Genomic DNA, 10490 nt, shown 5'->3' with positions numbered 1-10490 from the left:
ATTCTTGCACATCTTGGAGTATGATTACCACAAGCCTTATCATCAAGCTTTTTGTTTAGCTGAAAATCAAGAAGGACCCTAAGTTGAGGACAAGAACTTATGTTTCCTGTGAACGAATCAAAATATTACGACGCACCCAGCCTTTTGTAGGCCACTTTGAAATGGTGAAGGGTTGGTCCCAGTATGTACACATCCTTCTTGTAGCCCCTTGCCTCTTTTAACGGGCTACCATTACATCCTATCGGTCATTGACCACGTGACACAGCGGGTGGAGGTGACTGCCCTTCTAGACGTTATGGCTGAGACTGTTGCGAGTGTTCTGCTATCTACCTGGTTCGTTCATTTTGGATGCCCGTCATCCATCACCATAGACTAAGTCAGACAGTTTGAATCGTCCTTGATCCTCGAACATTGCAAATCATGCGACGTCACTCATTACAGTACAACTGCATGTCAGCCACAATGCAATGTGCTCATAGAGGTCGCACTCTACCCTCAAGGCGGCCCTAGTGTATCCCCTCGATACTTTTGGTGTGTGCTTGGCTCATAAAGCATGAACCAGTCAACTCACTTGATAAGCTGCTTTACAGTGAGACATTGTGACTCCTAGCCAATTTCGTTTTGTACCAACCTCCCTCCTTGAAAATTCCCCTGTCAACCCATGTCGACTGAGTGAGAAATTACATCTTCCAATTCCACATACCTCCACCCCTCCACTCTACTCTGAAGATCTTGCAGATTGCCACTTTGTCATGCTTCCTGATGACATGACACATGTGTCCCTTCAACCTCTTCACTCGGTCCCACTTAAAGTGCTTTGCCACAGTGCTCACACCTTCAATATCTTGCTGTGTGCCAAGTTGGTCACTGTCTCTCTCAGCATCCTTAAACTGGTCTGGACTCCCAATGATGGACCCAGAGTTATCGAAACCTCATCACCTTCTGAGCTCTCCCTGCCTAATGCTTCACCCTCTTCTTCCCCTTCGAAGTGTGCCTGGATGTGCAGTGTTTCTGCCCTGAGAATCTCCAGCTTACTGTTGCTGGTGCTCATCTAATCAGTGAAGGGGTATAAATAAGCTGTGAGACTTCAAACGACACTGAAAAACACCACTTTCATGAGGTATTCCCACTAGCTGCAATTGCCAAACTTCCACTCTGTCTGCCCCCTTCAGCGATAATGCTTCCTCGTGTTGGCTACGCCTTATTGCGCCATCTCAGAGATCACAAACTGTATATCTTACGGCATACAACTAAAACTTGTGGCAACGTCCCTCTCCGAGTTGTTAGCTTATTCCAGTGAAGGGGGGAGGGGGCAATTCCTTGTGGGAGCAACAAAATCGCTGACCATCAAGCGGCAAAATGCAGACTCCCTGTGACTGAGCAGTTTGGTCTGCAACTTTGCAGCATACATTTGCGTATGGATATATCTATTAGGTTGTACTTGATAAAGGTGTTGTCATAAACTCTATGTATGGTGTACTTCATTATCTGTCAGTATTATATACTGGAGTTCTACAAGGGTTGTACTGATTTGCATAGCCTATGTGAAATAATAACTATTGTTAATAGATGACCAGGAACAAGAATAGTGCTTGCTATGATCTCATGTACTGCTACTCTTGATTGTAGTGTGGAATTTCTTACAATGGTCTTCAGTGCTTTCGTTTCAAGTGCCAACAGTAGCTACATCATTTCAAATGTTAGTTATATGGGAATGTAAGGGGAAAAATTATCCATTAGGTATTAATTATGCTACATTTATTGTGAATGTTCTAAATACATCGACTATTCATGTAATCCATTCTACTCTACAGATAAGCAAAAAGTGTGTTAACAGCAGTGTATAATAATGCATACATTTCAAAGTAGCGTTGTGTGATGGTAATGGGACAACTTTGTGGACAGATGTGAACAAGTTACGTGTCCAGGCAGAGCTCCAATGTAAATTTGATTTTCACTGGGATTGAGCGTCACATGATAGCAAAACTAAACAGAAGAGTCATCATGTATACATAGTTTCAGTAATTAGTTTAGTAGGATAAAATGAATAAATATTAATTTTTGAAATAACCAAGAATATTTATTTCACATTAAGTATGTCTGTTGTCATTTAGTGAATGAATAAAGATCCCAGGATGACAATAGTTCCACCAAATGAGGATAATAAAAAAAAATAGTTGTGATAATAATGCATGTAAAATTATTGCCTGATAAAAATAAACTTCATAGGCTGCTGATTTTCATTTTGTGCCAGTCAGTATAAACTAAATAATGCGGTGAATACAGTACATATTGATGTGTGGGTTTAGAGATTATGTATTTCAAGTGCTGTGTATGTGAAAAATATACAAATTCTGTTAAGTTCGTACCTATATTGAAACGAGTACACTTACAAACCCCTTGGATTATAGTATTCATTAAAGTTTTCCTAAGATAAATCAGGCATTAAGCTAGTGGAAGATTTGAGCTCCATTTTTCCTTCATGTTGTAAAATTGTTTGAATGTAGTCAATTAGTTTTATTGGCCAAATTTACTTTACAACAGTTAGTTTCCTTTATTGATCATAATACTGAACTTCCAATTTATGTGGGTAAGCGAAATTTGTTTCCCATAGTGTTCACAGGATGATAGTATTGCTTGTGACACTCCTACATAGTACCTGGAGCAATTGATAATCATTTGTTTTCCACTGGGTGTCGTTTTGATTTACTGTTGTTTGACCTACATATGTTCTAACTCTTCATAGTTCCAGACTTGTAATTCATTTCTTGTCATTGGAAATTCTGTGCACCTCAGTCAGTGTCAAATTTATTTCCTATATGGTGGACTGAAAGATATGGCCTTTAAGTTGAATCTGTGATAACTCCATGTTATCTAACATCGCTGACAGGAGATTCTACTTTACAGTGAACGACCTTTGACCTGGCTGTGTGATCAGACAGTGCATTCTATGCTTTTTGGTAGAACAATCAGTTTACCATATAATATTCCTGCAATAAAGAGATATTATCATATCGTACTGTGTAGTATCTTAGATATACCCCTCCCACATCCTACCAAACTACATTTGTGTGTCATGACCATCACGAAGTATGGAAAATGCATACCAACACGGATATTACACAACAACAATACAGTCGATGTGTAGACCTTATGCAACACACTTTGCAATGTTCACAAACAACACTGTTCACCAACAACACTGGCATTCAGTGATCTACAACTGGCTTTCCAACAAAGTGTTGCAATTAGAAGTGACAGTCACACTCACCAGTGCAGTGAACTGACAACCAACATCAAGGCTGAACAATAAATAGAGCAGACTTAGTGTATGATGTTAGTCTGACACCGCTATAAGTTTGCTCATGGTACATTCTGAACCTCTATCACTCAATCAATTGTACACACAATCACCTAACCTGAATGACAATCGTACCATATTGAATGAACTAAATTTCGAGGTGGTGCCAACAGAACCACTTATACAAATACACTGTTTGCTCATGCTACCAACCAGTGACAGGACAATCACCTGCAGTAGCACTGCACACTCTTCCACTGACATAGATTCAACCAACCACTGATAATACCCTCTCACCTCTTGGCATCCGACCTAAACGTCCAGCATTTATCTCAGATTAACCCATCGTATAGCTCACCACAGTGGGTATCATTCTCGCCATCCACAACACCATGAATGACACAGTTGAATTTATCACACTTCTCACCATCCTCAATGAGCACACAGATGTGATTCGTGACATTATCTTAATCCTTCTGGAACAGACACCATATCCATATAAGTATATTGTTCTGGCAATACCGACCATGACCTTCTTCTTCTGTACAGATGCACACATATTCCCTGAACTCTTACGGGACTTGGTAAGAATGTCTTCCACAAGTAATGAGTGTGTTGGGGTGGGACGCTACGAATGTAGTGTGTGGACACACAAGGTGAGAATGTGGGTCTCATGGGAGGTGTGCGCGAGATAGTCCCTGCAGTCGTGCTATCCTCTGTGCCCTCGGTGGCTCAGATGGGTAGAGTATCTGCCATGTAAGCAGGAGATCCTGGGTTCGAGCCCCAGTCAGGGCACACAGTTTTACCTGTCCTCATTGATATATATCAACACCCGTCAACAGCTGAAGGTATTAATATAATTCTAATTTTGTAAAGATTTAGTTGACAACAATGCCACTGCACGCAGCCAGCAGCACCAGTCTCACCAACAACTGCTCTCTGTATCTACTGCACTGGCCCGACTGCACCCAACTGTTGCAGACCACCATGTCACAAGTTCCACATGAGACAGTGACCCCCACACTGCTGTCAACTCTGATCCACACTTATCACCACCCCACACTACTTTGGTATCATGAATAGTTCAGTGACACTGTGCATAACTGTCCCTCACCCTGCGGTCACCCAAAAGACTTGCATGATTCATTACAGGTGTACCGACCTGCTATAACAATTCAAGTCACATTGTTCCAAGTGTTGAGGTTTCATTGCATGCCTCATCAATATGGAAAAGGACAAGCCCTATATCCTGGGTCAACTTGGACAGCGATACTGCTTAATTCACTGAGGCTCACACACTAGCGCAGTACCCCTAACCTCAAATGCCACAGCCTACAGCAAAACAACCATGCAGTTTTGCACAGTGAACAATTCTTCAGTCACTGTTTACAGCTCCAAAACACACATCTTAGGTCTGGCTTTCAGAACGACATCTACAATGAATTTCCAAATTGCAGCAGGTAACGAACCTGTTCTTAGAAGTGATTTCCTCCACTGTTATAGACTACTATGGGATTTATCGAATGGCACACTAATCCTGCATGACACTGACTACGTATTCCATGGGATTATTGACCAAGACCTTTCTCAGAAGCGACATAGCATCACCACACCTTCTTCAACGACAAGCGACAGACAACTGAAACGGTTCAACATTATCATCACCTCCTCGACTGCATCACCTTACTCAAACAGATTCAACAAAACCAATTTTACTATGTCAATGCCTGGTTAAGGTCTCTAAATCTCCAAGAGAATAACGAAATACTATGACTGGCAATAAAAAAGACATCCAATGAGCTTACAACAACATGACACCATCTCTAAAACCAGCAACTAACTCTGGCAATTGATGATAACTTCACCACCAGGACACAACACCCATGAAGCACCTCCACTTGCTTCGCGGGAAGTGCCACTGCCTGTGCATCCTTTACGTATCAACGAGGTCAGTAATGTGTTCCTCACATAAATGCACCTCACGCTCACTGCATCCTATCCTCATCTTCAGCCACCCACAGAGCTTTTTTAAGCGTCTGTTGCGCAATGTACCGCCACAAACAGCACTGTACGCTAGATCCTTAAGATGCAGGGGCCCCTTGTTAAACACATACCACAGCGGCTTCCACCAAATAAACCCCAAACAGTGAAAGCAGCGGTTGATGAACTACCAAAAGCAGAAATGTTAGTTCCACAGGCAACCTGTTGGATTCACCTATCAAACTAGCGCCACAGACAGACAGTACTCTACTGGTGACTACAGAACCCTTAAGTTACCTCATATGCAATATACAGGACATTACTCACTATCTCGTGGACACATTTGTATTCAGTGCTCTGGACTGCGAATGAGCTTATTATCAAACGATGATGTAGTTGGAAGATATTCAAAACACAGTAATCATTATATCACTTGGCCTGTGTCAATATCTTTTTATGCTGTATGGCATCAAAAATGCAGCACAGATGTGGCAACGGTTTATAGACAGTTTCATTTTCAAGCTATCCTTTTGTTACAATTTCCTGGATGATATCCTCATGTTCTTGTGAGGTAACGGCAACCATGAGGTTCACCACAAACAAGTTTTTAATATTCTTTCCACAAATGGCGTCATTATGAAGGTTGAAAAAATCCGATAACCACAAATAATGTTATCTTCATGGGTCATGTAGATAACGCCAACATCACAAAAAACAGAGCACATCCATAAACTGCCTGTTTTCCAAGGCTATCATGAATTTATATTGCCTCCTGGGGATGATAAAATTCCACCAGTGTTACCTATTACATGCAGATGTCCCACTACCAGAGGTACTAAAAGGCAAAAACACCAACAGAAACGAGAAACAGCAGTGGGCTATTGGTATGCAGACAGCTTTTGAAAAACTAAAAGACTGCCTCTCTCTCATTGGAACTTTTGTGCATCCACCCCGTTACATACAGTTATCGGTAATGGCAGATGTGAGCGACTTTGCAGTCAGTGCAGTCCTCCAGCAAGAGGTGACAGGCATCCAACAAGTGCTCAGATTCTTTCCCTGGAAACTCACTGTCTCTCAAAACAAATGGTCAACTTACAACCATGAACTCTTTACAGTCTCTGAGGCAATTCGCCAGTTAAAGGACAATGTCGGAAGTAGACCATTAATTATCTACGCAAACCTCCGGTTCCTAGCGGATTCAGTTTCTGACACAACAAAAGATTTATGTCCAAACCGTTTCTGACACTTCAACCACATACATTGCACAGTTCTCGACAAATGTATAGCACCTCAAGGATTGCGGCAATGTTGTCACTGATTTCTTATCATGCATCAATGCTATCTCTGCAAATATCTATTATGATGAGTTCACAGAAGCACAACAGGAAGATAGACCACCAATACAAGGTCTACTCAACGACAGAACCACGAACCTGAAGATGGAAAACCACCTCCCAACACCTTCCACCATACACAGAAGATAGAACTTGTGCGACATCACACAACATCGAAATCGTTCCCTGGTACTTGGCAATTTAAGAAATTCGTTTTCGACCAACTGCACAACTTATACTGGCGTCTGACCAATGACAAAACTTGTTACTGTCAGTTTTGTATGGACACACGTCAAGAGAGATTGCAGACTGGACATGTAGATGTGTGCCTTGTCAGGGAAGAAAGTGGGACAACATGCACAAACAGCACTTGGACAATTTGCCATACTAAAATGGCATTTGCAACATGTCAACATCGACTTGATGGGATCCCTTCCCAAATCCGAACCTTAGCAGTATATACTATCAATTGTTGAATACATCACACAATGTGCAGGGACTATTCTTGAGTACAACATGTCGGCAAAGTCAACAGCCAGAACTTTCATTGACACATGGATTGCTCACTATGGATACCTTGTGTCTTTTACCAATGACCAGGGCTGACAGTTTCACTCTAATCTATTTCCTGCACTATGCACTCTCTATCGCACCCACCATTACTGAAGTACTGTGTGCCACCTGCAAAGCAACGCTATGTTGGAACAGTGGCACTACACATTAAAGGCTGCCCTAATGTGCCATGGAGGTTACTGGAAAGAATCATTGCGACGGGTGCTTATAGGCATATACACCATACACAAGAAAGAACTCCATGCATCTGTTGCTGAACTCTTACATTGTGAATTGCTCACTCCTGATACCGAATTCGTGTTTCAGGTACCATTAGTGTCAACCTCTGAACTTCTCACACACGTTATGAGGGTTAACAAACACATTGTTCATCTGAAAATTCTGCCTCCACAACCTTACAGGACCCATAAGGTTTTCATCCATAAAGCGCTCACAGACTGCACCCATATCATGCTCCTTAATGATACAATCCACCCTGATATGCAGCCTTCTTATATGGGTCCATATAATGTGCTAAAACGCAACACATGTATCTTCCATATACTTCTCAATGATAAACGACAACATTATCAATAAGCCACTTCAACCTGGCGTGGAGGCTTCAGGACGATCCGTCCATCACTAGTGACAATGACAACGCAGCCATGCAATGCTGACACTGTGGTAAAGGTTGACACCAACAATTTCCAACCCGACGACCTGAGCATCAAACTGATAGACAGCTTCCTTTTCATTGAAGGTATACGCGCTGATTATGACACCAAGAATGTATTTGTCAGTTGCTGTTCACCCTTTCATATGTAGTACGTAATTATGTCGACACAGCAGCCATTTCATCACGACAATCTTCCGACAGCTTTCTCACCATTACAGTCTCTTGAACATCACTACCTACTATAGCAGCAACTTCAGCATAACTCCTCTGCTGCTGGACACCCCACAACAATTCAACTATGGACACACATTGCATCCTCCCACATACCTATAGAATTATAATCTTCATGCAGTGCAATGAGAACCTCATCTCCTCCCACTAGTGCTCTGCACTACAGGAGGGGAGAGGGTGCTCTGTGGAAACTCTATTTCACATAACATTGGTAAAACGTTATTGTACATTACAGAGAATAATCTTCGAGCTACCAGTGTGCTCAGGCAGGGCATTCTATGCCTACTGGTAGAATAATCGTGGTTGTTGTTTGTCTTACCATACATATTCGAGAAATGAAGAGTTAGTATCACATAGTATCGAGTCGCATCTTAGTTAGATCACTCCTACACTGTGCCAGACTGCAAATCTGTTACTGACAATCGAAACTGAATGTAACGTTTTTATTTGATTCCTTGTCTTTGAGAGCCTTGGAACTGCAGTATAGGGCTACAAAAATTCTATTTGGATAAATACAGGGAAAAATGGGATATCAACCATGCCAGCAGCCACAATGTGTTGTTTCCTTGCAAGCGTTACCACTGTTTCTTTAATTTTTGTGCCATATTCTGTGAAAACGGACATACTTCAGTAATATGACTGGAGGAATGAGCAACGCACTTTATTAAAATCCTGAAAATTTGTTTGTAATACATAACAGTTCACAACAACGTATAAAATATCTCTTGCATGGAGACTCACTTCAGATTGAGGGAAGAGTTTATATTTAGTGTAGAGTAAATTTGGAGAAATTCTTATTGCGCTACTCATTAGTATTGATGTGGATATATTTTGATGTGATGTGCTTCTTTTAAATGACAACTTTAATGTGCAATATAAAAATGAAGGTTGCTTTATAATGTATATTAAAAGTGTAATTAAATTCTGAAACAAAATGGATGCTGGTAATGATTTATTACATTGTATACGTGAATAAGAATTCTAATTTCTTTGTTAACATTAGATGTTTGCTAGAGATTCAAAATTATTAGCATACAAGATAAGGACTTTGAGGAGAGAATTACTGACATCACTGGTCTTAGAACTAAGTTTTATAGTAATCCTAGTATTTGCCCTTGTTTTTGAGTATCTAAACAAAGTGTTGGTAGGACCAAAATTCTGATTTCAGGCAAATTTGATTAAAAATTAATTAATAATTTAAAATAGTGCATGTCTACACACTGATTGTGAGCAGCACTCTTGGTGGGGGAAGTGGCCTTTCCCAGAAGAAATCCTACAATCGCCCTACAGACACACCAAAAATCAGTTGATGATATTCGCATGCACACCAAAAATCAGTTGTCTGTTTCCTGCCTAGGAGTGTAGTGCAGCATGCAGTAGTGGTTTTATTTATCAAATCCGGTCAGTTCAGTTCGTATACTTAGTGCTTTGCTTAGTTGTTCACGACGTGCCACAAGAGCTTTATTTCTTAGGTGGCATGGAAGCACTGAACTTGATTCAGGTAGAGATTTGCAGTCTAAACACACTTCAACAAACTTTTCAGATGTCTTAGATGTTCTTGAAATCTCTTTGAAGAAACGAAAATGTCATGCAGGCAAATGATCCATTTCAGATGTCAAAGCAAGTTGTCAGTCGTTTATTTGAAGGTGGCTGGAGTGATTGCTGATATATACCTTTCTTTGTAGTTTTTGTTCAAACTTCAATAGTCGATGTAGAAACGCCATGTTCTGTCCTCCTTCTTCACAAGGACTACAGGAGATAATCAAGGACAAGGTTCAACGATGCCATTTTGCAGAATCTTCCACTCTTCCTCACACATTAACTGTCATTCAGGCGGTGACAATCTACATGACCACTTGTTGTAGTGTTTTACTGGGTGCCAACTGGTATGACTTTTCTTCAGATTTGAAAGCATCCAAAAATAGGTGCAGAACAGCTAACACACAATTGCTCCTTTGTCAGGTCAGACCATACAGTTCGATAGTTACTTCATCTGCTGCATTGTCTGTAGTGGAGGATGATTCTTCATTAACAGCACTACTCTGCTCTTCCTAGGCTGGTTTGGCTTACCATATACACACACCTTCTGGGTTGCATTGTCGATGCTCATAACAATAAGTGATTGAAAATTCTCTTTTACGACATGAAATACTTATGATCGTCGTAGGCATGTAAATCAATGCTTGTTGTGCAGCTGACCTGACCCTGTTTTGAAACTGATTGGTATTACCGACCTTGGGAATGATGTGCTGCTTGTACTGTTTGTGTCCATCTAAGTGATAGTCTAAGTGATAGCTTTTCATTGACTAATTGGGGCTATGGTAATGCTGATATTTAAAATTACCAGAGTCCCCATCAAACAATGTCACGATGTATCCACACTCACGTTCAAGAACGAAAGCAATGTCATCAGTGA

At 41.0% G+C, this 10490-nt stretch overlaps 1 non-coding gene across 1 annotated transcript; it reads left to right on the top strand.

Annotated features, from left to right (window-relative positions):
- The first annotated feature begins 4021 nt into the window (after positions 1-4021).
- On the top strand, positions 4022-4096 carry Trnat-ugu. Its single transcript has one exon. It is a non-coding gene; the product is annotated as a tRNA-Thr (tRNA).
- The last annotated feature ends 6394 nt before the right edge of the window (positions 4097-10490 follow it).

Source organism: Schistocerca piceifrons, chromosome 11 (assembly GCF_021461385.2).
Source record: "Schistocerca piceifrons isolate TAMUIC-IGC-003096 chromosome 11, iqSchPice1.1, whole genome shotgun sequence".
Lineage (NCBI taxonomy): Eukaryota > Metazoa > Arthropoda > Insecta > Orthoptera > Acrididae > Schistocerca > Schistocerca piceifrons.
This window is presented reverse-complemented; position numbering and strand designations above follow the sequence as displayed.